The sequence below is a fragment of the Aricia agestis genome, chromosome 13 (assembly GCF_905147365.1).
Source record: "Aricia agestis chromosome 13, ilAriAges1.1, whole genome shotgun sequence".
Taxonomy (NCBI): domain Eukaryota; kingdom Metazoa; phylum Arthropoda; class Insecta; order Lepidoptera; family Lycaenidae; genus Aricia; species Aricia agestis.
Window position 1 is genome coordinate 15,832,365 of NC_056418.1, and position 6,643 is coordinate 15,839,007.

Here is a 6,643-nt window from a genome sequence, read left to right on the forward strand (position 1 = left end):
TATGTCTTTTCCCGGGACTCAAAGTATCTCCATACCAAATTTCAGAAGAATCGGTTCAGCGGTTTGGGCGTGACAAGGTAATTTTATAACATTTTGTTAAAATTAAAGCACTTAAATTTGTATTGAAAGAACAAATCAGAATTTTGCATTTATGTGAAATAGCACAAAGGACATTAATGCTATGTAATAAGCCCTATAGCAATATTGCATTAACCATTTTTATACGTTTTCTCTTAAAACTGAATGTAAAATTAAAATGTTTTTTCATAATCATAATCTACGCGTTTCAACAAAAAAAAAGATACCGCACAATAACATTTTTTTGCTTAAAATAAGCAGAAAATAAAGATTATTCCAAAAAAACTTAAAACACCGATTACTCAAAACTAGTCCGATGTGGGATGACACACCAATGCTTAACAGCATCCAATTATTATATTATATTTATACACGGTAACAATTAGGGTCAATTCAGACCGCAACGTGATGCGTAGATGCATTTCTAAATTAGTATGGATTTGACAGATTCGCAAGACGTCTCACGCTGACGACATCTGTCAAATCCATACAAATTTAGGTCGCGTCGCGTCGCACCTCGCCTCGTCACGTTGCGGTCTGAATTGACCCTTACTCATCATCTGACATAATATACACCGAATTTCACCAAAATGTAAATAGTTGACATAATATAAACAGTCAGAAAATATAAAAGATAAGTAACATAATAATAATATTATTATAGTGTAAAATATTTTATGTAGTAGATCTTATGTTATTATTAGAAAGGTTTTCGAATAAAACCAAACATTTAAAATTTAACTGGGGCCTTACTCGCGAAACTGATATCGATTTCGATTTTCGATTTCAACTATTGTTTTAGTGAAATAGCGCTATTGTCTTAAGTGTCAAAAACCGTTGAAATCGAAAATCGAAATATATATCAGTTTCGGGAGTAAGGCCCCTGTCTCCCCCTGTTTAGCAATCCTTCTTACAACGTATCAGTACTTTTTTTATCCAGCTCAAATCACAGAGCAATTGACAGGCAATGTCAGGTGTCGTCAGCGCGTGCTATCGAGCTGATAAGCGCCTGATGTTAAGTGCTTGACCGCCTTCGGCGGTAAATAACAAAACTATTCAGATTGCTGAAGGTAACGAATAACGATCGCAGATCGTATCGTTGAGGATAATGTGAAATCTGGGGCTGCGTGCGTCATTAGATGTAGCCAATAGTAATAAACCTATTACTATTGGCTACATCTAATGACGAGGAGACACACAGACGGACGGATGGACGGACGGACGGACAGACGAACAGACATCAAAGTTTCAGTTATAGGGTCTCGTTTTTACCCTTTTGGTACGGAACTCTAAAAATACAAACAAATCTGATGCAACTGATATGCCTCTGAAATGCGTTTTGGGGAAATAAGTACATCAGATATTAATCCACGTGTCTCCTGATATGCTCTCCATCATCAGCCGTATCTCCCGCGTGCGAGATGTCAGATAGTGATGAAACATGATAATATATCTATATCGCCTATCTTTTATCTTGAAAAATACAAAGATCTGTACTTATTGAATTTTAGTCAAAAGAAATTACGAAAGTCCTCGAGGAAAAAAAAACACCATGCCCAAAACGCTGAATCGATTCTGCTAAAAGGTATGGAGATACTTTAATTCTCGAGAAAGGACATACTAGGATATTTTTTATCCCGGAAACATGTACGGCTCTCGCGTGATAAACTAATTTTGGCGCAACGGAGTTGCGGGCGTCATCTAGTACATAAGATTATTTTTGCCCATCTGTATTGAATTTAAAGACACCTCTTAGTAATAACACAAAATTAGACGACACTTAGTAAAGTGCGATCGTCGAAAGATTGAAGAGGTTCGCTCTGTGTCATAAAACTTGGAGAGCAGTTAAAAAGTTCTGCCTTCATCGTTAATGTTCCTTCAGGAGGACTCGTCGAGGACTCGCTGTAAACTGTTGACGGTTATTTATAGCTTAAGTGTCTAATCACACTAGGCCGAAAATACGCGGCTGAAGTTCGGCATGATTACGCCTGTAATGTATTTTAAACTGCTCATGGTGTGTCCATGACGAAATTACGTCGTGTTATATTGTATGCGTAGCGTAATCATGCCAAACTTCGGGCGCATATTTTCGGCCTTTGATTATATACTTTTCGGCCTAGTGTGTTTAGGCACTTAGGGTCAATTCAGACCGCAACGGGACGCGTAGACGCATTTCTAATACTTGTACTGAATTGACAGATTTCAGTTGCGTGAGACGTCTTGCAAATCTGTCAAATCCATATAAATTTAGAAATGCATATACGCGTCGCGTTGCGGTCTGAATTGACCCTAAGGATAACTAGATGCTGCCCGCTACTTCGTTCGTCCTGTGATACAGGAACCATACCTTTTTCAGAAACAGTCGCATGTATAGATTACTATCTATACAGGCGACTGTTCAACAATACTTCCATGGACTCAAAGATTCTTCCAAGACTCGTTTGACGGACCAGCTGTAGTACATAACACAACGACGGGTGGGGAGCAAAAGCGTAGCGTTCCTTAATGGGGCCCCGAAAAAAAAATTGTTTGGGGTCCCTCAGAAAGGGTAACTTACCCACGTCCACGGGTCATGTGGCTAGGGGGCCCCGTATAATTGATACAGTAGCTACGCCCCTAGTTGGGTGGGTGGAAATTTAGTTTGGCGTAACGAATTGGCCATTAATTAATAAATAATTACGAATATGATCGATCAATTTTAACATGGCCGATATGAAAGTAATTATTCACCATAAAACAACCGATAAGTTGACAAAAGCGATATAATTACAAGTCACAAAAGCCCCCGAAACTACGGGTCGAACAGGACCTCATTATAAAACTAATTTAGTTTTATGTGGTACAACCATTGACGTAACATAAAGGGACGTCGCGCAAAATGTCAGCAGATTCAAACTTCGTTTTAATTCGTAAAAAATATTAAAGATTATTTTTAACAAAAAATTAAAACCGACTTCCAAGGTAAAAACAATACTAACGTCCTTATAATATGAACTAAAAAGTATTAAATAATAATTGTTCTTATCTAATAGTGCATTTTTCCGAATTCGGCTAAACCTCAACTAGGTATTTCTGTACTCAATCTTCATCATTTTGAAGTCGGTATCAGATAGCTGAGTCTTCAGTTCTCTGACAGAATATTTGAAACTTTTGGAACTGGCACCGACTTCAAAATTATGAAGATTGAGTACAGAAATAGTTGAGGTTTAGCCGAATTGGGAAAAAGGCACTATTAGATAAGAACAATTATTCAATACTTTTTAGTTCATATTATAAGGATGTTAGTATTGTTTTTACCTTGGAAGTCAGTATTATTTTTTTTTTATAATTACACTCTTTTTAGTTACCTAGTAAACCATCGCGTATATTTAATATTCTACGTATCTTAATTCTTATTCCAATTTGTTAAGAGTCACACGTGCTCACAAATATCAGGTAGATAATTTTAAACAATACATTTAAAAAAATCGAAGTGAACAGTAAACACGTGCTAGCCGCTAGGCAATTGTTGTACCTATAAACTTGCATAGGAATTTGATCTGTATATGTATCAAAATCGTGTAAATATAAACCGTATAAACGAAGTATTTTTATACTAATTGCGATTGTGTTTCTTATTCCTATTACGATGTAGATTAGCTATGTCCACACTGTGCACTTTTATCTTCAATTTTCGTCATGTTCTTTCATTCAACTTTTGTATTGGCGCATTCAATAAGTAATTGAATGCGTCAAAGAACGCAACGCCAAAATTGTAATTTTTTTTGTTCAGTTGAAAAGTCTGTCAGCTTATTGTGCGACGACACAGAATATATATTAGTAGTACCAAGCGACGAGAACATTTTACATTTTTTAATGTCAAATGTGTGCCTTACGCTCTGGAGTAAAGGATGAATAATTTGTTACTTATGTTCAGTTTTGTGGTACTTGAAATATGTATTTTGAAACAACATTAAGTATTTTTTTTTAAATTAAAATTGCTATGAAATGTACCAAATAAATAAGGACATAACGTGATGACTGATGATAATTATAATTATGGTGTTGTGTGTATATTGTATCCATATACAACCATGTGAGTTGTGACATTGGTGACCCTGACATGGTAGTGATGATGATGATGATGATGAATGTAATTTGCATAGTAGCATATGCTTTCGGTTCTTAAAACAACGCTTAAACCCCCAAACTTGTATCTATAAGGAATCCGGAGTTCTCTTACTATCTTCGGAACCATAGTATACCTTGATGCAAAATATTGCGTTTTGGTAGCATATGCTTAAGATGCTTCTCATAAAACCAAAATCACCATATTATGTTTCTATATAAATTTTGCGGAGTTCCCTCGATTACTCATGGATCCCATCATCAGATCACCACTTTTATGAAAATGGGACCAAATTATATAAATAAAAACCTAGCTTATAAAAAAGCCCATGACTGGCAGTACATAGTTTTTAATAATTCACCACCAACTTTTAATATAAAATAATGACGTATGACAATAAAATATTTTCAGAGGAATGAAAAACATTTGAGATAATTATTAAACATAAATAGTATCTTGATTCTTGGCTCATTTTGCCAAAAAATTACCTTTCACTAATGAAATGTGATAGTTATACCGGCAACCAATAAATGCAACTTCCCTATTGATGGTGATTGGTACATCAAGGCGGCGAGTGGTAAATTTTAATCTAATTTATATGGTGAAACAGCGTGCTTTATTTTAAACAAGGCCCTAATGTAAGTGACATACTTATATCAAAGCAAGTAATTGAGTAATATTTAACAAAAAACATTAACATGATAATATTTAATTTGATTTTTAAACTTTCGCGTTGCATTATAATTAAACTTTTTAATCGGGACTTAACGCGACTTATTTAAGTAGTAATGCTACTACGAGTACATACTTTTTCTCGACGTTTCGGCCGTGTTGCAACGGCCGTGGTCACGAGGGGACTGCAGGCAGCAGGAGCGCGACGTCTTCGTCTGCACCGGGCGGTCTGTTCTACGACTACCCTCGAGTTATCCAATATTTGTGTTCCAATACACTGAAAGTCAGTAGGTTCACTGCGACACACAACACTAACAGTATCCGGGCTTACACTTATAGACATAGGTGACACACGCGGTTTGCACTTATTAATCACTGGATTCCAGGCGGGCGACAATTTAAATCCGTCCTCACGATTGAAATTTTTGTACTTTTTAATTTCAATGGCTTCACGTATTACTCTCGTGTGGTAATTACGATCCGTAGAGAGGATTTTAGGGTCGTGTAGCTCCATCCAGTGATTAGTCCCCATATCAATCAGATGTCCGCTACCGCGGATTTATTTGTCTGGCGATTTTTCACTGCGGCTATGTGCTCTTTCACTCTTTTGCCAATAGTCCGTTTCGTTTGGCCAATGTACGAACTACCACAGCTATAATCTATTTTATAAACCCCAGGAGTTTGGAAAGGTAAGGAATCCTTTGGTGACCGAAGTACTTGTGATATTTTACGTAACGGAGTATACACAGTCTTAATGGAGTATTTCCTCAGCTCTGTTCCAATTTTGTCCGTTATGCCTTTAACGTATGGTAAAAATGCTGCTTGACGGTTCACCTCTGGATACCTCGTTTTCTCCTTTTGTCTTCTCAATCCCCTCGACACCTTATACCCGTTACGTCTAAGTACCTCCTGAACATGTGTTAGCTCCTTGGGGGAAATGTTCAGGGTCACAAAGGTTATGAGCTCTTTTAGTTAATGATTTACTCGGTGCATTCGAACTTTGATCCACGAAAACAAAGATGTCTTCACGGAGGACGAGTACAATTTTCTACACAAACCCAAACCTGTGCAACCCCCTAAGCTATATGGTCTGCCTAAAATTCACAAAAGGAACATTCCTCTGAGGCCCATTGTGAGTCAAATTGACTCTCCGACATACAACTTGGCTAAACATGTTGCTGGAGTGCTGGGACCATTAGTTGGGAAAACACCGTCTTTCGTGAAGGATTCGTTCCATTTCAGGGATATAGTGAAGAGTATGAGGTTGGAACCCGGAGATACCATGGTGAGTATCGATGTTGAGTCACTTTTTACTAACGTTCCACTCAAGGATTGCATCGAGGAAATCCTCTCTACAGATCGTAATTACCACACGAGAGTAATACGTGAAGCCATTGAAATTAAAAAGTACAAAAATTTCAATCGTGAGGACGGATTTAAATTGTCGCCCGCCTGGAATCCAGTGATTAATAAGTGCTAACCGCGTGTGTCACCTGTGTCTATAAGTGTAAACCCGGATACTGTTAGTGTTGTGTGTCGCAGTGAACCTACTGACTTTCAGTGTATTGGAACACAAATATTGGACAACTCGAGGGTAGTCGTAGAACAGACCGCCCGGTGCAGACGAAGACGTCGCGCTCCTGCAGTCCCCTCGTGACCACGGCCGTTGCAACACGGCCGAAACGTCGAGAAAAAGTATGTACTCGTAGTAGCATTACTACTTAAATAAGTCGCGTTAAGTCCCGATTAAAAAGTTTATTATTTAATTTGATCAAATGTTGCCAG